Raw genomic sequence first — 26346 nt, 5'->3', positions numbered from 1 at the left:
GGTTTGATAGTCCAAGTGAATACATGGTAGGAAAATTTAAAAAGTTTTAGAGGCAGAGAAACTGTTCTTCTTTCCCAAATGCTCACTTTTGGTTTGCTCCTGCAATGTCAGGGCCAGAGTTAGAGTTGGGAGCAAAATCCTTAAGGGGATTTTAAGCAAAAGATTGAAAAAGCCAAAAATCTCTTTGTAACATTAGACTAGATGGGGTGGGTGTTTGGCTTAGCAGTCAAGATGCTTGTTGGGACACCTGTTTCCCATATCACAGTGCCTGGACTTGCTACTGATTTCCAGCTTTTGGCTTTAGCTTCCTGCCAAAGCAGACCTGGGAAGCAGCAGCAATGGTTCAAGTGATTGGATTCCTATCAGCCATATGGGAGACCAGGATTGAGCTCCCAGCTTCCAGCCTCAACTTGGGCCAGTCTTGGTATTTGAGGCATTTGGGGAGCGAATTAGCAAGTAGGAGTGTCTCTTGCTCCCTCTCTCTTCCTTTCCTTCTGCCTCTTACATAAGTAAATAAATAGATAGGCAGATAGGTAAATAGATGTTCAAAATTAAAATATATAGGGGCCAGCGCTATGGCGCAGCGGTTTAAGGTCCTGGCCTGAAACTCCGGCATCCCATATGGGCACCGATTCTAGTCCCGGCTGCTCCTCTTCCGATCTAGCTCTCTGCTATGGCCTGGGAAAACAGTAGAGGATGGTCCAAGTCCTTGGGCTCCTGCACCCATGTGGGAGACCTGGAAGAAGCTTCTGGCTCCTGGCTTTGGATCAGCTCAGCTCCAGCCATTGTGGCCATCTGGGGAGTGAACCAGTGGATGGAAGACCACTGTCTCTGTCTCTACCTCTCTCTGTAACTCTGTCTTGCAAATAAATAAAAATAAATCTTTAAAATTAAAATATATATATATTGCACTAGGAGTCTTGGCTTGCTTGTTCATAACTGGGAGAGCAGTTGGAGCCTACCATGAAGAATTGCCCCAAGAGGTTGTGATATAATTTATTAACCTCAACAGTTATCTGAATAATTATGGGATTATTTTAGTTGGTAGTAACTGTTAATCAATGGGGTTCATTATTTATATGTATGATTTCTAGAGCAGGAGGGTTAAATGTAATTTCTACAGGTAGAACAAGATACAAATGGGAAACTAATGTTCATAGAGATGTTGAGGACGTGATAGAGCAATTCTGGATTAAATAAGTCTGGGAAAGGCAATCACTAAGGTCCTTTTACATGCTAATCACTCAAATACTAGGCAATCTCTTTCTCTCTCTCTTTCTTTTAAGGTTTATTTACTGGTTGGTTTGTTTGGTTATTTGAAAGGCAGGATTACAAAGAGAAAGGGAGGAAAAAGGAGAGAGAGAGAGACAGATCCTCCATCTGCTGGTTCACACCCCAAATGGCCAGGGCTGGGCCAGGCTGGAGCCAGGAGCTTCATTTTGGTCTCTGACTAGTGTTCAGGGGCCCAAGCACTTGGGCCATCTTTTGTTGCTTTCCCAGGTGCATTAGCAGGGAGTTGGATTGGAAGTGGAGCAGCTAGGACTTGAACTAGAGCCTATGTGGGATGCTGGCATCAAAGGAGGCAGCTAAACTTGGCTATACCACAATGCTCTGTCTTTAGGCAATATCTCTGGCTGCTGAATGCATAGAATTTCTACTCCACAACTTGTTTTTATTTTATGAATACCTTAAATATGTTTGAGGAAGTTTAATCACTTTATTTTTAAAAAGTAAGTTGATTTTTATCATTTATGCCCTAATGTACCACAATTTCTTGGTGTTAAAATTAGCAAGTAGTTTAAAACTATCTTTGGTTATCAATGATTATTGGTATTGATCATTTCTATTCTTGATGACTTCCTAGGTCAAGGCTGTCTCTAGGGTCTAATTTGCCCTAATGTAGAGTGTGAATAATGGGGCAGTGTCCTCCTCTCTCCTCTCTTTTCTTTCCTCCTTTCTTCTGCTGCCTCCATCCACTCTCTGCATCACCAGTGAATATAACCCTCAGTGTCTGTGGGTTCCACATCCAAGGGTTCAACAAACTACAGACAAAAAAACTTTGAAAAAACTATTATGTTTATACTGAACAAAGTATAGACTTTGTGTCCTTGTCATTATTCCCTAAACAGTACTATGCATTTACATCTATATTAGGTAATATAAGTAATCTAGAGATGATTTAAAGTCTATGAGGGAGGATATGCATAGGTCACATACAATTACTATGGCCTTTTGTTTAAGGAACTTAAGCATCTGTGTGGTTTAGTATCTGCAGGGGTTCCTAGAACCAATCCCCCATGGACGCAGATGACTTGTGCTTCTCTTTGGCTACCTTCTTCCCCTCTCGCCTTATTCCCTCTAATGCCTCAAATTCTATTTGTTCTGATCCAGTTCCTTGAAATTAGGCATCTTTGTGCTCATCCATCCTTCTCTAACACAATGGCTGGGTTTTCTGGCCAGATCTCTAGGTTCTGTGTCTGTTCACAGAAGTGATGTGCTGAGAGCTGGACCCTGGATCCTTAGTGCTTCACACCTATTCTCTGTGTGTGTGTGTGTGTGTGTGAGAGAGAGAGAGAGAGAGAGACAGACAGACAGACAGACAGACAGGGAAGCGGGGGGAGAGATCAGTTCCATCTAGTGGTTTGCCTATCAAATGGCCACAATGGCCAGAGCCAGAGCCAGGAGCCAAAGCTGGGAGCCAGGTACTTAAATCAGGTCTCCCGCACAGGTGGCAGGGATCCAATTGCTTGGGTCACACTGCTGCCTCCTGGATCTGCATTATCAGCAAACTGGAGTCAGGAGCTGGAGTGAGGGATCAAACCCAAGAACTCTAATGTGGGACATGGTGTCCCAACTGGCATCCCAACCACCAGTCCAAATGTCGCTCACATCCTCCTTTTTAATTGAGCATTACCTGAGGGCTCCAAAATGCTTCTGATCCCAGAGAAATGCCCACATATTGCCTCTGTGAGGTAAGAGCCCTTTCTCACGGGATCCTTGAAGGGAACAAACACATGATCATGAATGAGCAACTTAGAGGAAAACTCATCAAAAATGCCTACTTCTGAGTGTTGGAAAAACAAGTCGTTGCTATAGGATTTTATTAAAACTGGCCACATGCCGAGATGGAAAGTGTGTGGTCATCAGCTACAAAGGGAGGCTCAGCTGAGAAAGCTCATTTTGGGAAGAAAATTGTCTTCCGATTTTCCTGCTCCATCAATGATACAGCAATTTCTTTTAGACTTTTCAGTTGTGCACAAGCCAGTCAGCAGAAAAGTTGAATGTCCTTCCTTTCCTAGCTTAGAAAATATCCTATTAAAAGAGAGAAAAAGAAAGGACAAGGAAAGAAGAAAAACATCCATTAAGACAAAAGCTACTTTCTACCCTCCACCCCACTGGTTTCAGACAAAAGAGACTAGTCTGATACAGTGGCCTGTCTTAGTCTGATTTACAACTTAACCATTACCTCTACTTCAAGGCACATTTGACCATATGTGGGAAACTGATGAGCACTCTTTAAAATTTTTAAAAATTAATTTATTTATTTGAGAGGGAGGTAAAGAGGAAGAAAGAGAGAGACAGATAGATCTTCCATCCATTGATTCATTTCCCAAGTGTCTGCATTAGTTGGGGCAGGACTAGACCAAAGCCAGGAGCTGGGAACTTGATCCAGGTCTCTCACATGGGTGACAGGGACCCAAGTACCATCATCTGCTGCCTCCTAGGGCATGCATTAACTAGAATAGGGTGCGGAGGCAGGACTCAAAATCAGGTACTTTAATTTGGGATGTGGGCATCTTGACTGCTGCACTAAAAGCCTGCCCCTCAATGAGCATGCCTCAGTGATTCAGTGTTGTGTAAGTAAATGCATTTCCCTTCCTTGACCATTTATCTCCTGCTTATTTTTGCTTTAGAATCACCAAGAGGCTATCAGTTGATCCCTAGAATTTCACTAGATTTTTCTTATGAAACTACTAGCATATTTTATTTCTCTTGGATGAGGAAGAGAGAGATTACATTCTAAACTTGCAAAAAACAAGATTAAAAATGTCAGAGATTACAAGATCCTACCCTTTACCATTGGGGAAGGAGCTTCAGAGCATGCTACCAGTGTTCTACTGATGTCAACAACATTTAGGGTTTGAAGATGTAATGAAACCACCATGTTATAACAAGTTCAGCAAATGAGGTTAGGATCCTACACTGACTTTTTTTTTTAAGATTTATTTATTTATTTAAAAGTCAGAGTTTCACAGAGAGAGAAAGAGAGGCAAAGAGAGAGAAGTCTTCCATCCGATGGTTCACTCCCCAATTGGCCATAACGGGCAGAACTGCACCAATCCAAAGTCAGGAGCCAGGAGCTTCTTCCAGGTCTCTCATGCAAGTGCAGGGGCCCAAGGACTTGGGCCATCTTCTACTGCTTTCCTAGTCCATAGCAGAGAGCTGGATCAGAAGTGGAGCAGTGAACAGTACCCATACGGGATGCCTGCACTGCAGGCGGCAGCTTTACCTGCTATGCCACAGCATTGGCCCTCTACGCTGTTGATGCCAACTCTTCCTGTTATGTGTGCAAGGTCAGAATAAGGTCAAGTCAGGACTGGTTATGGAGTGATTGGGTCAGAACATGGGGACCTGGAAGCCTTAGTCTTCTTTACTAGTTAGGATCTATCCTAAGCTTGATCTTGGTGTGTTGGTGAGTCACCCAGGAAGAAGCAATTCACACATCACAGACTTGTAAAATCTCAGTCTCCTTGCTTGCAGAACATAGTTGACACTAGAGAGAAGGAGCAAGTGTTTTCTTGTAGGTAAGATAGTAAAGGGAGTGGCACCTTTAGGGAGAGAGGGAATCAGTGTTGAGTAGAAGTCGAACTGGGATGTAGGGCAGGACTCAGTCCGTCCCACAGAGGCCCCTGGAGCTGAAATAATTCGTCACAGGGGTCTCTTCTTGAGACAGGGGGTTCAGGACTTAGTATTTCCTTGCACCCACTGGTCATGACATGCAGGCTACTACAGGGAGAGGTGAAACGTGAAACTGCTCCCTTCTGCAGGGCAGTTCTTTTTTTTAAAGATTTATTTATTTATTTGAAAATCAGAGTTACACAGAGAGAGAAGGAGAGGTAGAGAGAGAGAGAGAGAGGGCTTCCTTCCGATGGTTTGCTCCCCAGTTGGCTGCAATGGCTGGAGCTGCGCCAATCCAAAGCCAGGAGCCAGGAGCCCCTTCCAGGTCTCCCACATGGGTGCAGGGGCCCAAGGACTTGGGCCATCTTCTACTGCTTTCCCAGGCTATAGCAGAGAGCTGGATGGGAAATGGAGCAGCCAGAACTCGAACTGGTGCCCATATGGGATGCCAGCACTGTTGGCGGTGGCTTCACCCACTATACCACAGCACCAGCTGTGCAGGGCAATTCTTGTTTGTATTTGTATCAGCAGCAATACAAACAAGTTGTCCCACAACATCCAGTAACAACTGTGTCGAGTTTCATGTGTGCTCTTGATGGAGGTTGCAAAGTGGGGCCTCTTTCAGAAGGAAACTATCAGGACCAAGATAAAGGTTTTGGGACAATATGCGGATGAGGTCAAGACAATTCACAGCCAGCTGCTGGGAATCTCAAAGCATCAGAAATTCCTCTGCTTCCTCTTGTTTGTGTTTTCTGTAACAGCCAACCAGCTCCTCTGCCTTAGTACCACCCTTCTCCAAAGCCCACGATAGGCAATGCCCACTCCAAAGTTAATGTCTTTTTAGAGCACTTCTCAAGGCAGCTGTGCCCCAATGCCACTCGTTCTGTGTCAGGAAGAAACAACAGCACAATTTCAAGAACACAGGCTTTTACATCAAAAGAGTTGATACAAATCCCTATTCTGACACTTAATAATTATGTGTCCAGGAACAAAAGATTTAACATCTCAGCCTCAGTTTTTCATTAATATTGTTCTCACGGGGTTAAGGCAAAGAGTAACTGAGACAATCCTTGTAAAAGGGCAAAGCAAGGTGCACGCAAGGGCTTCATGTGTGTTAGCATTATTACTAAAATGACAGGAGTTCAATATTGCTGATACTGTTTGTATTAGTCTGATTAGCCTCAGCCACATCTGTCTGAGTAGGTGGGTGTGTGCTTTCCAGGGGTGGGTTACGGGTGGACTTTGGCCTAGAGTATACCAGTGTGTCTGAAGTGGTTCTCATTTTCCCCTAACAACCAACATAGTCACATGCTCTTGCTGGGACATCTTTTCACACACGGAAGACATGTTGTGACGCAGAGTGATTTGATATTAAAAGGTCTGTGAGGCCAGTGTTTGTGGAGATGAGGGTTAAGCTGCTACTTCTGATGCTGGTATACCATATTGGAGTGCCAGTGTGAGTTCTGGATGCTCTGCTTCCAATCCAGTTCCTTGCTCATAAGACTGGTAAGGCAGAAGATGGCTCAGGTTGCTTGGGCCCCTGCCACTCATATGGAAGACCCAGATGGAGTTCCTAGCTCCTGGCTTCAGCATAGCCCAGCTCTGGCTGCTGTGGCCATTTGGGGAATAAACCAAATAAACCTTTTAAAAAAGGTCTAAAATCCAGAGGTGATCAGTTGATGAGATGACACTTCTAATCTTTCTCCTCCTGAATCCTCATGAGGAAACACCATGGTTTGCATAAGGCAAGGACTCTGAGCAAAGACCACAGAGGGAAGTGATGGCTCATTAGGGAAGGGGAATACTACAGGTGGGCTTCAAGTTTTTTCATTTAACTTTTTTTTGGCAAATTTTGATATTCTACTTAGATTCTTAAAGTGTATTTTATATATAAATAAATTTACATGCATATGTACATAAATATATATTTATATACCTAATATAAGTGTATATGTATTTAATATTCATTACTTGGAGCAAAGGAAGAATATATACATTGGTGCATGCTTTATTTAACATCAAGATCAATTATTTTTCCAGGTAAATACTGACTAATCTGGAGGACAGAGCATTGTGTACCTCTCAGTTCAATAATTCTTGATGTTAACTTCAGCAGAAATCAGTGTTTGCTGATTATACTCACAAGAACCAAAGCAAGCAATGCTACCATTTTAATATATTTTAGTACTAAAATTAAGTGAAAATCTGGATCTTGGACCTCGAGGGTAATGTGTACTACGGAAAGAGTTCTTGCTACAAAATGTTAGAGGAAACATGTATTGGGTGTGTTGTGCCGTCACCAGTCAATAACTTTTTTTTTTTTTTGACAGGCAGAGTGGACAGTGAGAGAGAGAGTCAGAGAGAAAGTTCTTCCTTTGCCGTTGGTTCACCCTCCAATGGCTGCCGCAGCCGGTGCACCGCGTCTATCCAAAGGCAGGAGCCAGATGCTTCTCCTGGTCTCCCATGGGGTGCAGGGCCCAAGCACTTGGGCCATCCTCCACTGCACTCCCTGGCCACAGCAGAGAGCTGGCCTGGAAGAGGGGCAACCGGGACAGAATCCGGTGCCCCGACCAGGACTAGAACCCCGTGTGCTGGTGCTGCAAGGCAGAGGATTAGCCTAGTGAGCCGTGGTGCCCGGCCCAGTCAATAACTATTACTGCTCTGCAGATGGGAGAGAATCATCAGAAGGTGGTAAAAGGTGAGCAGTAGCTACTCGAAGGAGTCAGGGAGAAAGATTGTTGGCTTGGTCTCATTACAGTAGAAGTAGCAAAACAGAAGTAGAAGTCTGTTTGCCATGAAGGTAGATCAGCAGCTTTTCCTGACTCCTGGTTCCAAAAGCTATCTGCTTAATCTTCCAGGTCACAGCAGAAAAGGAAAGAGATTAGCTCTGATGAGCTGTGTTCTAGTTCCAGCCCCCCAGTCAACTGAGCCAGGAAGGGATTGCGAAGCTTGAGGTACTTGGGGAGATTCACACCTGTGTGTGCACAGTTAAGGGCATCCCTGGCCATTTGGGATTTGGTACACACCAGAGCAATTGTAACAGTAGACTTTGAAGGAGCAACTTTCAGACTCAGCAGAATGGGAACCAGGATGACAAAGCAGACTGAAGTATCTGTAACCTCTCTTTTGTGAACCATGCAAGCCTCTGTCTCTACATGCTGCCAAGCTCTTACCGGTTGGGAATGCCAAGGATGGGCTTCAGGAGGAGTATTAGGATTTAGGGACCCACATACCTCTTGACCCGCATCCAGTCTGGAGGGTTTGGCATGGAGTAACAGCAGCACCAGCAGCACAAGTAGCTTCTCTGAGCCGGCGCCATGGATCACTAGGCTATCCTCCAGCTGTGGCGCCGGTACCCCGGGTTCTAGTCCCGGTCGGGGTGCTGGCTTCTGTCCCGGTTGCTCCTCTTCCAGTCCAGCTCTCTGCTGTGGCCCGGGAGTGCAGTGGAGGATGGCCCAAGTGCTTGGGCCCTGCACCCACATGGAACACCAGGAGGAAGCACCTGGCTCCTGGCTTCGGATCAGCACAGCAGGCCAGCCGTAGCGGCCATTTGGGGGGTGAACCAATGGAAGAAAGACTTTTCTCTTTGTCTCTCTCTCTCACTCTCTCACTAACTCTGCCTGTCCGAAAAAAAAAAAAAAAAGAAGTAGCTTCTCTGAAGTTCTGCAGGGTTCTTACTAAGATGTTACGTGTTACCAGGGCCTTTTTCATGCCTCTCTCATCTGCTCACTATATGGGGTTATCTAAGTGAATGCCAGACTATTATTTGGACACACATTGTGTACACATATATGTACATACACATGTGTGCCCACCACTCCCTGAGCATTTGTAGAATGACTACTGTACTTCAGGAAGTAGATCACTGCCCCACAAATGCAATGCAGACTGAAATTTTTAAAAAAGATTTATTTATTTATTCAAAAGTCAGAGTTTAGAGAAAGAAGGAGAGGCAGAAAGAAAGAGATAGACCGTCCATCCGCTGGTTTATTCCCCAAATGGCCACAATGACCAGCATTGGGCCATACAAAGCCAGGAGCCAGAAGCTTCCTCTGTCTCCCACGTGGCTGCAGAGACCTAAGCACTTGGGCCATCTTCTGCTGCTTTCTCAGGCACATTAGCAGGGAGTTGGATCAAAAGTGGAGCAGCCAAGACTTAAGGTGTCCATATGGGTTGCCAGTGTCACAGGTGGCAGTTTAACCAGCTGTGCCACAATTCTGGCCCTAGACTGAAATATTTCTTATCTAAATAGGTGGACTGTAAGAACTCTGAGGGCCAATGTTTTTGTCTGTTTGGCCATTGATAGATATCCCCAGAACCTATAAGAGTGTTGGCATATAATATAAAAAGTGTTTTACCACCTATCATGTCAACACTAACTATAAGACTTACAACACAGAGAATTTCATGGGACAATGAGCAATTCAATTTGTGAAGGGATTTAGCACATTGCTTAATACATGATAATTATCAAATGGTTGGATGAACTTTGTATTAGTCTTGCTTTTTTAAATTACAAAAGGAATATTAGGACATGGTTTAAAAAAACAAACATTGAAAAAGAATTTCTTGTCACTCTCGTTATCAGCTTCATTTTTCTGCAGCATCAAGTATTGTCAGTTTCTGTGCCCTTCCAAGCATTTTCTAAGCATGTCTATATAGAAACACACAGATGAACAGACACATGTGTATATGTATGTGCACAAATTGGTATGTACACTTACCAAAAATGAGAATATTCTTTACACACTGCTATTGTCATTCTGGATATAATATCTATATTTTCTGATCCATGTAGATGTAACATACCTTTTCAAAACATCTTGCAATGGCAAACATTTCCCTTGTTCCCAGTCATTAGCTATCAAATAATTTGACAGTGAACACCTTTGTTGCATCAGGCCCCACCGACAGACTCACTGGGAATGATGCAGCGGACTGATCCATATGCTTAATTGTTGGAACCATGTCCAACTATCTTTGCAATTGCTAGATCAAAGGCTATATCCCAAGTAAATTTTGATACTTAATCTCAAAAAAAAAACTTGTTAATGGACCATTTGAGGGATTCTCTAGGGAAAAGAATTAATAGGAAATATATATATATATATATTCATATTTTTACAGGGGGAGGTCTTCATGGAGTTCATGGAAAGTATATATAACAAAGAAAATATGCTTGAATTTCAAAAATTTTCCCCGAAAATAAACTTATCTTGTAATTCTATTTTCCCATGGAATTTTTAAGGTACTTTCATATGAAAGTGAGTAGATAGATGAATAAGGAATTGGCTCAGATGATCACGGAGGCTGAGAAGTCCCAAAATCTAGTTGGCAAGCAAGAGACCCAGAGGAGCATACAGTGCAGTTCCAATGAGAGTTTTAAAACAGGGAGAAACAGAACAGCTGATGGTGTAAGACCTGAGTCTGGATCCAAGTACAAAGGCAAAAGATCGATGTCTCAGCTTGAAGACAGACACAGAGAGAAATTTTCCCTACCTAGCCTTTTGCTCTTCGATCAAGGCTTCTACTGGATTGTGTGGGGCCCACCCATTTGGGGAGGTCAATTTGCTCTACTTGGTTCACTGGTTCAAATAACAGCTTCATCCAGTAAAAGTCACAGGCACACTCAAAATAGTGTTAAGTTAAACATCTGGGCACCCTGTGGCTCAGTCAAGTTGATACAAAGTTGTCTATCACAAAATTATCCCCCAAGGAGTTCAAGTGAGAACAAACCCCACTCATTTTAAATACAACTTGGGACTAAAATAGGCCTCTTATTTCTGTTCTGTTTGCATAAGCAAACTCATTAATACTCAGTGAGATTGGTTTATGTTAGATTTCATTCTTAGATTCTTAGTCTTTGGAAACCATTTGATTTAATGCCAGTGAATATATTCCATCTTTTGAAACTCTCATTAATATATTACAATAATGTCACCTGCAGCTGCTAGCATAATATTCTCCTTTGAGAGTCCAATTTAACCTTCCTTTTGCACATGTAATCCTGCAAACAATGGCTTGCATTTCACATCCAAAGGGTTTTGGGATCCCACCTTTAAAAGACTTCCTCTTGATGTTTCTCGGCTTTTGGTTCATCAGCAAATTCCAAATTCATTTCTGATGATTTTTTTTGCTCTAGTAGTCATCAAATTTCATTTGTAAATGAGATAAGTGGCCTTTGATCGCTTACTCTTTGCAAAGTCTGCAGCACTCACCTGAATCTGCCATGTTCCCTGTGTATTTTAAAAGTAGTAACTGCACTAGAGGCAGCTTGACCTCACCGTGAGAAACAACATTTGATTGTGGGACTTGGCAGTGCCTTCAGTTTCCTTCCATCTAACATCTGTCAGTCATTCCCATTGTCCAGGAAACATTATCTCCATTCTCCATGTGGAATTTGTTATCTCTGGTGGTACATACAACTTCTCTGGAGCCAGATCATCCTCATTCCTTGGCTTAATCGTGTTGCATTTTGCTCCTGGTGGAAAACAAATCGTGCTTTTAAAAGCGTGGCTAGAGCACTGGATCCTCTGCACATTACATCACTACTCCTCCCCATAAATTCTGCACCAGTCTGAGTCTGCTGCTGAACCCAGTGTGCACAACACAGAGGCTTAAATGAAAGAAACGTGTCCCATTTACTAAATTATATTGTTGTGCTGGAAGGAACTTTGGGCTGCGCCTCATCATAAACCTTCACTGTAAGGACAAGAAGGTTGGAGCTCAGAGCTGACTTGAATTAACTTGGCCAGAACTGGGGTCAGAAAACTAATTTTTTAACTAGTTAATTTTGCTGCAGTGTGATACGTATCCCACAAAATACACAGGACTTGACTGTCCAATTGATGCATTTTAATAAACAGCTATGCCATCTATGTAACCATAACCAGCACATGCCAATCAAGATACAGGCATTTCATTGCCCTCAGGAGTTTCTCACACACCCCTTCCTAGTTGCAAAGCAAGTCTTTGATTCCTGATCCAGTGTTTTTGTCACCAATGTATGGGTGCACTCATCATTTGGTGAAAAGAGCCTGGGACTGGAAACAGAACATGTGGGTTCCCATCTCAGTTCTTGCTCCATTAACTACATGACGTTAGACAAGCAGTTTTGCTGAGTCAGTAACTCTAGCTATTGATTGATGAAATACGGGTGGGGGTCCAGACGGTAAAGGTGGTAAAGTCTGTCTTTGGTTCCCTTTACCCTTCCTGTCTGAGATCCTTCTTGCCCCTTCTGAGCTGTGAGGTATTGCTAGGATTGTCTGGCCTCCATTTCATTCTGCTGTTATCTGTGGTGGTTAGCTAGGTACCATTACAAACAGAATAGAGTAGTCCATCTTATATCAAGGAATTCATATGTTGTTCCTAGATGTGCTTGTGTTTAATAATCATAGTGACAGCTATAGTTGCTTGTGTATTGACAAGACCCAGAGCATGTGTTTAACATTCTATAGACATTGACCAAATGAACCCTGCCTTGAAGGAACAAGCCTGTAAGCTTGCTGTGTTTTTTTTTAAGATATATTTATTTATTTGAAAGTCAGAGTTACACAGAGAGAGTAGAGGCAGAGAGAGAGAGAGAGATATCTTTCATCCGTTGGTTCACTCCCCAGATGGTCACAACAGCTAGAGTTGAGCTGATCCAAAGCTAGGAGCCAGGAGCTTCTGGTCTCCGATGTGGGTGCAGGGGCCCAAGGACTTAAGCCATAGCAGAGAGCTGGATTGGAAGTGGAGTAGCCAAGACTCAAACTGGCACCCATATGGGATGCGGGCACTCAAGTGGCGGCTTTACCTGCCTGGCCACAGCGTGGCCCCTGCTGTATTTTTCAAAAGGCCAATCTGAGGTTCGGAGAGGTTACACATGGTCACACAGTTGGTAAGTGTCAGAGTTTGCATTGTGATCCAGATCTGGCTAACGCCAAAGCCAGGGCACTTTTCAAGTCTGCTACCACTAAAGAAACTCTTGACAATGACAACCCCTTAGCTCTAAGGAATGACACTGCAAGATGACATTTGAGTTGGCATATCTTCCTAGAGGGAGAAGGATATTGGACCATGAACTTCACAGATATGTATGCATCACCCCAGTGCTGCCAAGAGGAGTTGTGCCCCTAGCCCCAATACCATGGTGAGAGTGCATTGTTTGAAATAAGTGTGACTGTGCCTACATGTCTGAGATAATTTCATTCACTGGATTTTTGACCCAAGTTGTAGCAGATGGATTCTGGAAGGTAAGCAGATATCTTAGGCAAAATTAGCCACAGAAGGTGAGATTCCAGGCTGGAGCATATACTCCTGGTTCACTGTTGCAAAAGGAAAAAAATCACCCATTCACTCAAGCAGGAGAGTCTGCCTGTTAATAGGGTGTTGGATCCTCCGCCCCACCAGCATGAAGAGAGATACCCTGTTTTAAAAAGAAATGTTAGGAGGTTTGGCCCAAGAGAGCCCTCTGAGTTTCACTCGGTGCATCTGATTCCATAAATCTTGGCTTGCCATTGTCTGGGTGCAGGTCTGGCATGACTCTTTCCTAAAGCCCTCTTGACTTATAGTAGTTTTCCTGAAATGGTACAGAGCAGACTGTGAGAAACAAAAGCAACTCAACAGCTATAGGCACTATCTTCAGTACAGCGCATAGGATTCAGAAGGTACTCTTCCAGGCAGGGGATAGCAGGCCCCAGGATACACCACTGAGAGCTACTCCATGGTATGGTTTGGGGGAGGGTCATCTCTAGAACATTCTGGAATACTCCAGATTAAAGTCCCTTTTTGGTACTTTCTTGATGCTGAACCTGGGAGAAACATTCTTAGGCAAGGAATCAGAGTACAGTCCTTAGTTTTGTTGGCAACACACTAATCCACACACTGCCCCCTGGCTAATGCCCAGAGGCAGTTCTGGAAAGTCCTTAGTCATTTCTCGTCTGGGTTGAGTCCAGAGACAAACCCTGGACCCTGAACTTTGAAAATCCTGAATCTCAATAGGCTTGATTAGTTTTGCTGCTGGTGAACTCCCACGCCACCTTCTCATATTTTAAAGAAAGCTGCCTGAGGTCAGAGATCTGAGACTTCACAGAAGCAGATCATATGGCAAGCAATTTCATGGGCAGTGAGACAATGGGGGCTTTGAAGGGTTGCTGAGCTACAGATGTCTGCACTCGGCCTGTGGTTTTGTCTGGCTGGTGGGGCACTGAAGTCTAATCACCTTTGCCTTGGCAGCTTCAGCCTTCAATGGCACAGGGATGTCAAAACAGGGGGCTTTTCAGAGTTGGAGAGAGAGACAGAGAGGTTGGATCAAGTTGCATTTGTTCACTCAGGGATCAAAAGACAAAGCTGAATCTTGGGATGGGCTGCTGTACCCCAGGATGAAATAGCTTTCCAAAGAGGTAACTGACCTCCTAACCAAACCAGTGAGCCTATAAACCACTAAGGCAAGAGCTGTGAAGGACAGGAAGGACTCCATATCTCTGCCTGGAGAGTAGCAATTTAGGCTTGCTAAATGTGTAGAAATCAGAACTTGTTCTATGCAGCATAGGATATGCATTTCTTTTAAAGTTCATGAAATCTTTCCATAGGTCATCAAACTAGGAATGTTCATTTTGGCCACTGTCTGAGAATATTTACTTTTTACAATTCATTATTTTGGTGTCCACATCAAAATGTTATTTCTCTGAGCCAGCGACACAAAAACACAAGAGTCAGCAGAACTGGCCAATGCCATGCCTAACTCTTCAGGCCTGCTTGGTTTAGGTCATCTTCCCTCTAACCAAATCTAGGTTAATGAAAGACTCTAGGTAGCTAAGGAAGAAATCTCTCTACACAGAGGAAGCCTTACCCAAGACAGCGTCCACTTTCATGGCCATCTGTAAGAAGCATGACTCCTTGGTTACTATTTTATGCCCTAAAATTGAGGAGCAGAGAAAAGGCCCTTGGTTTTGCCTGAAAGATGCCCCACTGTGGCTCAGCCATCCGTGTTCCCATGCCCTCACCGGCCAAAAGGCTTCAAGGTGAGTGGAGAACTTTTAAAATCTGGAAACAGATGACTGAGGGACCCTACACAAAAAGCCCAGTGTAATTTTAGTAGTCATAGGCCAATCTCAGGTTTCCACTTGTATCTGAGCCATATCCCCACATGACCTTGAGACAACTAGTCAGCCACCCAAAAGTGCATGAATGGGTATTGCCTGAGCTTCAGTGATGCTAACTAAGCATAATACAATGACTGCAGTTTTTTTTTTTTTTTTTGAACAGGGTAATAGAGTGGACCAAGATAATCTTCCTCTATAATTATAAAGATCTCCTATTTATCAACTTCAAGAACACCATAGCTCAAGTTTATGTGGGACACTTAATTCATAAAGAGGAGGAGGTTTTAGAAAATGCTATTGCATTTTAACCAAGAACAGCTATTAACCCTCTAGGGGACAAATCAAACTGTTTAGATCCAAAGCACAACTCAGAGATGCACTACTGGTTTTATTTTTTTCTCCAAACTAAGAATCTTCATGCCCTTTTTTTTTTTTGAAAAGACAACTCTGAATTAATTTTCTTTGAAAATGACTTCTTTGTGCTCCAGTTTTCTGCTTAAAGATAACATTGGATTCTTTGAAGAGGCTTAGAAACTAATTTTAAAAATCTAAGGCTCATCAATAAGTGACAGAGATTCCTCTGGGTACTATGTTATGCTCCCCAGTTCAAGAGAGCACCATATATAAATTTTCAGAACAATATCATTCATTCTCATTTGATGCCTGTCATTTGGCAACTCAGATCACATATTCCTTTGCTCTTTTTGTCCATGAAAATTCTGCTAATTCTGAACAATTAAGTAGAAAGTCCATTTTTCACTCTTGTACAGAGTAATAAAGAATTGTTCAAGACAAGCATTTCTGTGTTTTCAGGATATATTCTGATACTTTATTATAAGCTTAAACACTGATCAGCGTTTTATGAGATACTTTTTCAAGTATCTCCCCTCACCCTCCAATGTCTCACTGTTCTTTTTAAAAAAGATATATTTATTTATTTGAAGGACAGTTAGAGAGAGGGAGAGAGACAGATGTCCCATCTGCAGGTTTATTCCTTAAATGGCTAGGCTGGGACAGGCTGATGTCAGGAGCCAGGAGTTTCTCCCAGGTCTCCCACATGGGTGCAGAGGCTCAGGCACTTGGGCCATTCTCCGTTGCTTTACCAGGCATGTTGGGAGCTGGATTGGAAATGGAAGAGTCAAGACTTGAACCAGCCCCATAAGAGATGCTGGCATTGCAGGAAAGAGCTTAATCTGCTATGGTACAATGCCAGCCCCTTGATTGATTTCTTGTTTATTTCTTCCACTTAGGAAATTAACAAAATACAGAACAGTATGAACAAAGATGAAGAACTTATTTTCCCACTACTCATTAACATTTTATTGCACTTACTTTTAGTCTCTTTTTTAGTTAAAATGTAAAATATTACAGATTAAATTCAGAATTCTGTGTGTCTCGCTCTATTTCATCCCTTTCCCAGAGACAATGATGGTGGTTAATTTAAGAAGTATTCTTAAAAGATTTTTGAATACTTTTTTTTTTCATTTTCGATTCTCTTTATATACAGAAGTGTTGCTCCCCCTCTTCGTGGAGGAACGACACAGGACCCTGTGCTGTTCTTTCGTCTGCTCGGCCCTCCCCAGGTTTGCTGCTGGTTCTTCCCGGGTTGGCTACTGACCCTTCCACCTTCGTGGAAGGGCGGTTCCCCCTGCCACATTCCCCACTTCCGCGGGGGAGTGGCACACCGCCGGCCGGCTCTCTCGGGGGCTGCACAGGTGTTCCTTCAGATGTTCCCCTTAGATGTTCCTGGTGCATGTTGTCTCTCTCCTCCTTTATAGTCCTCTTCCACCAATCCCAACTCTGCTATCCACATGCCAAGTACGCTGCTCTCCTCCAACCAGGAGCAGGTCCTACAGTTTATTGGTTGAACTGGAGGCAGCTGCGTAGAAGCTGTTTCTCCCTTCTCAGCGCCATATTGTGGGAGAGCAGATGCATAGAATAAGTCTTAATTCCAGTAACTTAGTCTAGTCCGAGTTGCTCCCCACAGATCCCCCTTTCTTTTTATTTTTGGCATTGATACGTGCCTGTCTTCGGTGCCCCGCGGCACACACTCTGCTCTGCTTGCTAGAGTTGCCCACAGGTGCTTACAAGCCCTACCAATCAGGCAAACCGAATCCAGGTCCTCTCTTCGCCATGTTGTGAGGAGGTTTTTAGGCGCTGATGCGTGCCTGTGTTCGGTGCCCTGCAGCGCATGCTCTGCTCTGCTAGAACTGCCTGCAGGTGCTTACAAGCCCTACCAATCAGGCAAACCAAATCCAAGCCCTACCATTGCCATCTTGTGGGGAGACTTATTGGTGTTGATAACGTGCCTGTCTTCGATGACCTGCAGTGCATAAGCTGCTAGCCGCCTGCAGGTGCTTATCATCTTACTAATCAGGCAGACCAAATCCAAGCTCTCTCATTGCCGTGTTGTGGGGAGGCCTTATTTTTCCCTATTTCTCTACCTCCGGGCATTCCTATTTCTCCTATTTTACTTCTATTTGCCAGCATTCCTATTTCTCTCATTTTACTTCTAAATTTCTGTTTCTCTTATCCCTGCGGCTTCCCGGCACCCGCCCCGAGGCTGCTTCTCGGCGGCTTCCCGGCTCTGAGCCGCTTCAGCCCGCGCTTCTCTCATCTGCGCGGCTGCCCGGTGCCCGCCCTGCGGTGGGCTCCCGGTTCTGCGCGGCTCGGCTTCACGCGCACACTCCGCGGTCTCCACGCCCTTCGCGCCCGCACCACGGCCTCGCGCCAGCCCTGGGTTCCCTATCTATTCATGCCCCGTGCTCTCTCTGCACGCGGCGGCTTCCGCGAATCACACAGCGTAGCTCACGTTTCCGCCGCCGGCATTCAGTCCAAGTTCCCCAGACTAACCTGGCGAATTCCAACCTGGCGGCCCACGTCTCTGCCTCTGGTTCCAGATTTTCGCCTTTTGCTCCCCGGGCTGACTTGAAGAATTCCAAGCTGGCTTACATCTCCGCCTCGGCCTGCACTCGCGGCTTCATCCTCCCTAACATTTTTCTCTACCCGGTATGTTTCCCTAAGTTTTCTTCCAACAATATTCCTCCCTCATTTCTCCTGGCCTCTCCCCACAGTCCGTATCCAAGTCTAAGTTTCTTATAGGTTTCACTTTCACTTTCAACCTGCAGTCCGTATCTGAGTCTAAGTTTCTTCTTGCTTTCACTTTAAATCCTAACTTCTTTCCCACAGTCCGTATCCGAGTCTATGCCTAGGCTTTCGATAGCTTCTTCCGGCACCTTTTCCGTCCGGCTTTTCCCTAGGCTCTTTGCTAGTCTCTCTCTCCGGTATTTTCCACTTCTTCCCGTTTCTTCCCTCCTAGGTTTCCTATCCGAGTCACGGCACCATTATGTCGCTCCCCCTCTTCATGGAGGAACGACACAAAACCCTGCCTAGGCTTCATATCCGAGTCACGGCACCATTATGTCACTCCCCCTCTTCGTGGAGGAACGACACAGGACCCTGTGCTGTACTTTTGTCTGCTCAGCCCTCCCCGGGTTTGCTGCTGGTTCTTCCCGGGTTGGCTACTGACCCTTCCACCTTCGTGGAAGGGCGGTTCCCCCTGTCACATTCCCCACTTCCGCGGGGGAGTGGCACACCACCGGCCGGCTCTCTCGGGGGCTGCACAGGTGTTCCTTCAGATGTTCCCCTTAGATGTTCCTGGTGCATGTTGTCTCTCTCCTCCTTTATAGTCCTCTTCCACCAATCCCAACTCTGTTACCCACACGCCGAGTACGCTGCTCTCCTCCAATCAGGAGCAGGTCCTACAGTTTATTGGTTGAACTGGAGGCAGCTGCGTAGAAGCTGTTTCTCCCTTCTCAGCGCCATATTGTGGGAGAGCAGATGCATAGAATAAGTCTTAATTCCAGTAACTTAGTCTAGTCCGAGTTGCTCCCCACACAGAAGATCAGTTTAGCATACATTAAGTAAAGATTTCAACAGTTTGCTCCCACACAGAAACATAAAGCATGCATGGCTATGTAAAGGACAATATGAAGACATTTCAAAAATCTTGTGGAAAAGGAATTAAATGGTGCTTGTTTTGTGCAAAAAAGTTTTGAAATCTGCGCATACATAGGATCTTCAAAAAGTTCATGAAAAAAATCACGTTACAAAAGCTATGCATGGGAGATGGCACTGTGGTTCACTTGGTTAATCCTCTGCCTGTGGTGCTGGCATCCCATATGGGCGCCAGGTTCTAGTCCCAGTTGCTCCTCTTCCAGTCCAGCTCTCTGCTGTGGCCCGGGAGGGCAGTGGAGGATGGTCCAAGTCCTTGGGCCCCTGCATCTGTATGGGAGACCAGGAAGAAGCACCTGGCTCCTGGCTTCGGATCAGCGCAGCACCACCCGTGGCGGCCATTTGGGGGGGAGGGAGGGTGAACCAATGGAAGGAAGATCTTTCTCTCTCTCTCTAACACTACCTGAAAAAAAAAAAAAAACACAAAACCAACTATGCACATAGAAAGCCAAGACAGTGGCAAAAGAATGTTCTACATGAAGGATCTCTGTGAGAGAGACCTCAGTGGAAAGAAGGGGCCATCAAAGAAGGACGTACTTTTCTTTGAAGGAAGGAGATAACTCCCAATTTGCTTATGGCCTTGTCCAAATACTGACAAAGTTTGTGGATTCAAAAGGTTTCCATAGCCTTGGCAGCTCATGTCAAGCTCCACTGGTCACTGATGTCATACATAAGAGTGTTAATGTTAAATTAACAACAGAAGTCGCTGTGTACTTACTTCCCATGCAGGACCTCTGTCCTCAATGAGTTGTATTATGAGAATTAACTGTAAAACTTGTTTTCATTTTTTTTTGTGAATATGTGTGCAAATTATTGAAATCTTTACTTAGTATAGAGTTGGTATTCTGTGTATAAAGTTAATTGAAAATGAATCTTAATGGAGAATGGGACTAGGAAGTAGGAGAGGGAGGAGGAGATGGGGTGGGAGTTGGAGTGGGAGGGCGGGTATGGTGGGAAGAATCACTATATTCCTAAAGTTGTACTTATTTAATTTGTACTAATTAAATAAAAGGTTTCTTTGGGAAAAAATATTCCAGAATATTTTAAAATCAGGGAAGGAAATGGACCCTGTATAGTAACTTCTTGTTTGTTTGCATCTGTTGCTTTGCAACTTCATTCAAATAAAGTGTTAAAAGTAACTATCTGTTGGGCTTGAAGCACAACTATTTCATTGCTTTTTGGTTTTTGTTTTTAAATCACTTTGTGGCTCATCAGTGCTTCTAGTCAAGGGAAGAGCAGAGTGGAGTTTCAGGCAAATGTGCAGGCTTGTGGGCTCTCACCTCATTTGCTCCCGTCCCAGGAAGGGTTGCCCTGGTGGCAGGGCTACCTTCCACAATTAGGAGATATTTTGAAAAACAATCAAGAAGTCTTCCAATTGATAATTCTTCTTCTAGAAATAGAGTCTAAGATTTCTCAGACAAGCATGCAAAGATGTCTGAAGAAGTATGTTCACCACAGCATATCTTCTAAGGGCAAAACTTAGAATCAGCCTAAGTATCTATGCCAGTCAGAATTAGGTTCATTTGCACAGAAGGACGTACTTAATGCTGGTCAAACAATAGAGTTTTACTTAGAAGTTCAAGAGGTCTACTGACTTTAGTTAACACCAAAATAATGTGTTCTTTAAAAATGCTAAGACAGTTGATTTTGAATGTTCTCACCACAAAATGGTGACTTTGTGAGATAATGCATTGTTAATTAGTTAAATTTAGCTATTCCATAACGTATGTACAAGACTACTTCAAAAAGTTCCTGGAAGGGGTAGACATTTGGCACAGTGGTTAAGATGCCACTTGGGATGCCTTCATCCCACAGCACATAGCCTGAGTTCCAGCCGTGGCTCTGCTCCTGATTCCAGCTTCCCCAGGAGGCAGTAGGTGATGATTTGAGTTTTATGGGTCCTGCCACCCACATGGAATGCCCTGGCTGTTTTGAGCATTTGGGGAGTGGAACAGCAGATGGGAGATCTCTGTCTTTCTGTATCTCTCTGCCTCTCTTTCAAATAAATTGAATCAATAATAAAGAAGCACATTAAGAAAAAAAGCTCATGGAAAATAGAATTAAAAATTAGTTTGCACAAAAGTTTGAAATCAAAGCATTGTTTTCTCTTTCATGAACATTCTGAAGATCACTGTATTTTTCAAAACATCATTTTATGTATAATAAATGTATATAATGTTATCTGCCAATTTAAAGGTTTTTAGTTTTATAAAAGAAAACATTTAATAATCATCACTGAAATATAATAGAAATATAGTTCCTTCTCACCCCAAACAAGATCAGAGGTAGGTGATCAGGGGCTAACATGGTATCTTCACATATCATTGAGGACCAAGGCTCCTATCTTGCCAGTTTACCAACTGTAGGAAACAGCTCCATCTTTCAAGGCCATCTTATGACCCAGAACACCTGCTAGATCACCACCTGTCACCTCCTCATTCCATATAGCAGGAAGTTGATAGAAGGCAAAAATAAGAAGGCTCCTCCAACCAACTCAGCCAAGTGTTCTTACAGGGGGCTGACATCCTTATTACAAGGTATTTGATTGTTGTGGTAGCTACTGTAAATGGGATTAATCTTAGAAGTTGGTTCTCAGTCATGGCATTTTCTGTATAAACAAAGGCTGTTGATTTTTGTGTATTGATTTTAAATCCTGCTACTTTACCAAACTCTTCTTTGAGTTCCAACAGTCTCTTGGTGGAGTCTTTTTGATCCCCTCTATCTAGAATCATGTCATCTGCAAATAGTAATAGTTTGATTTCTTCCTTCCTAATTTGTATCCCTTTGATTTCTTTTTCTTGCCTAATGGCTCTGGTTACAACTTCCAGGACTGTATAGAATAGCAGTGGTGAGAGTGGGCATCCTTCTCTGGTTCTGGTTCTCAGTGGAAATGCTTCCAACTTTTTCCCATTCAATAGCACACTGACCATGGGTTTGTCATAGATTGCCTTGATTGTGTTGAGGAATGTTCCTTCTATACCCAATTTGCTTAGAGTTTTCATCATGAAGGGTGTTGTATTATATCAAATGCTTTTTCTGCATCTATTGAGATAATCATATGGTTTTTGTTTTTCAGTTTGTTAATGTGATGTATCACATTGATTGATTTGCAAATGTTGAACCATCCCTGCCTTACCAGGGATAAATCCCACTTGGTCCATGTGAATGACCTTTCTGATGTGTTGTTGGATTTGATTGGCTAGAATTTTGTTGAGAATTTTTGCATCTATATTCATCAGGAAAATTGGTCTGCACTTCTTTTTCTCTGTTGAATCTTTCCGGATTTAGGAATTAAAGTGATGCTAGATTCATAGAATTTGAGAGGATTTCAACCCTTTCAGTTGTTTTGAGTAACTTGAGAAGAATTGGAGTTATTTCTTCTTTAAATGTCTGATAGAATTCAGCAGTGAAGCCATCTGATCCTGGGCTTTTCTTTGTTGGGAGGGTCTTTATTACTGATTCAATTTATGTCTTGGTTATACGTCTGTTTAGGTTTTCTATGTCTACATGGCTCCATTTAGGCAGGTTGCATGTGTCCAGGGATCTATCTGTTTCTTCTAGTTTTCCCAGTTTGTTGGCATAGAGCTCTTTGTAGTAAATTCTGATGATTCTTTTTATTTCTGTGGTGTCTGTTGTTACATTTCCTTTTTCATCTCATTTTTTTTTGATTTGGGTCTTCTTTCTCCTTTTTTGGTTGGTTGGGCCAATGGTATGTCAATTTTGTTATTTTTTCAAAGAACCACCTCTTTGTTTTGCTGATCTTTTGTTTGTCTTTTGGTTTCAATTTTGTTGATTTCTTCTCTAATTTTAATTATTTCTTTTCTCCTACTAGTTTTGGGTTTGGTTTCTGTTGTTTCTCTGGATCCTTGAGATGCAGTGATAGCTCATTTATTTGGTGCCTCTCCAATTTCTTGATATAGGCACCAATTGCTGTAAACTTTCCTCTTAACATTGCTTTTGCTGTATCCCATAAATTTAATATGTTGTATCGTGGTCTTCATTTGTTTCTAGAGATTTTTAAAATTTTTCTTTTGACTTCTGCTATGACTCACTGTTCACTCAGGAGCATATTGTTCAGTCTCCATGTGTTTGCATATGTTCTAGAGATTCCTGAGTTGCTGCTTTCCAGCTTCATTCCATTGTGGTCTGAGAAGATGCATGGTATGATTTCGGTTTTTTTGAATTTGCTGACATTTGCTGTATGGCCTAACATGTGGTCAATCCTAGAGAAAGTTCCATGCACTGCTGAGAAGAATGTGTATTCTGCAACTGTAGGATGAAAAGTTCTGTAGATATCTGTTAGGTCCATTAGGTCTATAATGTTGATTAACTTAGCTGTTTCCTTACTGATTTACTGATTTTCTTTCTGGTTGATCTGTCCATTGCTGAAACTGTGGTATTGAAATCCCTCATTACTATTGTATTTGAGTCTATGTCTCCCTTTAGATCCCTGAGCATTTCTTTTAAATAACTAGGTGCCCTGTAAGTAGGTGCATATACATTTATAATAGTTACATCTTCCTGCTGAATTGATCCCTTAATCATTACATTATGCCCTTCTTTGTCTCTTTAAAGAGTTTTTATGTTAAAATCTATTTTGTCTGTTATTAGGATGGCTACACCAACTCTTTTTTGGTTTCTGTTAGCATGGAATATCTTTTTCATTCTTTGACTTTCAGTCTGCTGCATCTTTGTTGGTGAGATGTGTTTCTTATAGGCAGAAGATAGATGGGTTTTGTTTTTTAATCCATTCAGCCATCTGTGTCTTTTAACTGGAGAGTTGAGGCCATTTACATTCAAGTTGACTATTGATAAGTAACAACTTTGCCCTGTCATTTTTCCATAACTATTCCTATTTTTTACTTTGTATTTTCTTTGTACTTTCACTGTTAGATTTCTTTCCTTTGCCTTCTTTCATAGTGATGACCATGTTTCTGTGTTTCTGTGTGCAGCACATCCTTAAGCATCTTCTGCAGGGCTTGACAGGTGGTGACAAATTCTTTCAATTTCTTTTTGTCATGGGAAGGTCTTTATGTCACCTTCATTCATAAATGAGAGCTTTGCAGGGTATAGTATTCTGTGTTGACAGTTCTTTTTTTTCTTAAGACTTGGACTGCTCTCCTAGCCTGTAGGGTTTCTGATGAGTTGTGAGTCTAATTGGATATCCTCTGAAAGTAGTATGCCATTTCTCTCATACACATTTTAGAATCTTTTCTTTATGTTTTACTGTGGAGAGTTTGATTACAATGTATCATAGTGAAGATCTTTTCTGTCATTTCTATTAGGAGTTCTATTTGCTTCCTGTACTTGGATACCGTTTCTTCAAATTATGGATATTTTCTGTTGTTATTTTACTAAAAAGGCCTTTAATCCTTTCTCTCTCTCCATGCCTTCAGGAACTCCTAGAGCCTGTATGTTGAGTCATTTGTTAGTATTCTATAGATTTCCAACAGTGTTTTTTAGTTTTCTAATTTCTCCTTCTTGTGTTTGGCTTGACTGTTTAATTTCCTGTGCTTTGGCTTCTAATCTTCTTTCTTCTACTTTACTGATTCTGTCATTAAGGCTTTCCACTGCATTTTTTATTTTTTCTATTAAATCCTTGAGTTGCAAGATTTCATTTTGATTTCTCTTTATGATCTCAGTTTCATGGGAAAAATTTTCTTTCATGTCATGTATGAATTTCATTAGTTTTGGCATTTGCTTCTGATTATTTCTAAGTAATCCTATGATCAATCTTTTGAATTTCATTTCTGGCATTTCTTCAATCTTATCATCTTCACACTCTAGTACTGAAGTATTGTGTTCTTTTGGGGGCATCATGTTGTCTTCCTTATTCTTATTTCTTGAATTCATGCATTTGTTATTTGGTATTTGTGGAGATAGTTGTTGTTGGTTTCTTTTTGTTTGTTTGTTTCTTTGTTTTTTTGTTTTGTTTTTTTTTTGTGTGTGTGTGTGTGTGGTTTTTTTTCTCTCTCTCTCTGGTGGTATTTATCTTTGGACTATGTGTGGATTAGTGAAGTGTATGCTTTCAGGGAATAGCTATAGTTATGTGGTGAGTGTGGCCAAGGAGCCCTGTTAGTGCTCCAGGATGAAGGGCGTGTCTGAGGTGATACACTGAGGTTTGGTATGGTAAATCTCTTTTTTTAAAATCAGAGGAGAGGTTTGTTCTTGTCTGTTGGCATAGCTGAACTCCTCTCCTCAAAGGAGACCAGTGCCTGGATGCTTGCCCCATTGGGTATATTATTCATCTGCTTTGACACAAGGACCACACCAAGGATCTGTGAAGTCCTCAGTGTAAACTCAGATTCGCCAGCAATGTCCTTTGCTAAGTAACCAGGGAGCCCTGATCATGTAGAGCCTCCCACAATGACTGCCCAAATTCCTAGCTACACCCTGAGTCCTCCCAGGCAGCCTCAGTGTTTTCACAGTCTTGGCACACAAGCCTCCCACAGTCCCAAGCACCTAGACCCCACCTCACTCAGGAGTCTCTGCTTGGCTGGTTGCTGGGCGTGGACACAAGCCAGCATAGTTGTTACTTATGTCCAAAATGGCACATGCTCTCTATCAGCTTGTAACAGGATGCTGTTGCAGGGTGATCAGGAAGAGAATAAATGTGCCCCCCTCTTTGTTTTTTCTCTAGTTTGGCAGGTAGACTATCCCCCAGGGGGCTTCAATCTGGATTCTCTCTAGGGTCTTCCTGTAGCTTTTTCATCAGTGGCTTGGGCTGCTGCAGTCTGGTGTCTCCTCACTCTCCAACTCTGGTGTGAAGGCTCTCAGCAGATGGGGTCCTGAGTTCTGTGTGTCTTCACCCTCCAAGTAAGTCCACTGTGGACCTCCAATTTGCACAGAATTTCCTCCACTGTTTCCTTCCTAACTCTTCCCTAAGACTGCATTCTTTCCACTTTTTAAGAAGTATCTTCTCCTAGACTAGAGCAGCAAACTCCCTCCCTACTCCACCATCTTAATCTACAAAACCACCCTGGAATATTTGTGAGATGATTCCCATTAGAGGGTTTTGTAATTCACATGTTTTCCAACTCCAACGTTCTTAAAAGTCCATCTAAAGCCAGCTGGAAAATGTAGATTCCTGATCTCTACTTCCAGGCACTCTAACACAAGCAGTCTGGACTGGGGCCTAGGACTATGCATTTTAACATGCCCAACACTTTGAGAGGTGCTGATCCAGACACTTTGAAGACTTTTTTTTCAGCTGTTGAAATCTCATCCATTAGTTCATCTTGTTGCCTTGCTCCTTATAAGTCCTTCCAGAGGAGCTGAGGATGGGCCAACAGGTGCAACTGACATCTGCAGTTCTGCTCTTTTCCATCAGTTGATTGACATCTTGTGG

The 26346-nt window shown here is 42.9% G+C and overlaps 1 long non-coding RNA gene across 1 annotated transcript in view; it reads right to left on the bottom strand.

Moving 5' to 3' along the window:
* Nucleotides 1-9464: 9464 nt before the first annotated feature.
* Nucleotides 9465-26346, bottom strand: part of LOC138844261 (uncharacterized) — a 92652-nt gene continuing 75770 nt past the window's right edge. The window contains exon 3 of the long non-coding RNA XR_016237344.1: nucleotides 9465-11380. This is a non-coding gene — a long non-coding RNA (uncharacterized LOC138844261). The remainder of the gene's footprint in view (nucleotides 11381-26346) is intronic.

The sequence above is a fragment of the Oryctolagus cuniculus genome, chromosome 1, assembly GCF_051225735.1.
Source record: "Oryctolagus cuniculus isolate XC-2025 breed Fujian yellow rabbit chromosome 1, ASM5122573v1, whole genome shotgun sequence".
Lineage (NCBI taxonomy): Eukaryota > Metazoa > Chordata > Mammalia > Lagomorpha > Leporidae > Oryctolagus > Oryctolagus cuniculus.
This window is presented reverse-complemented; position numbering and strand designations above follow the sequence as displayed.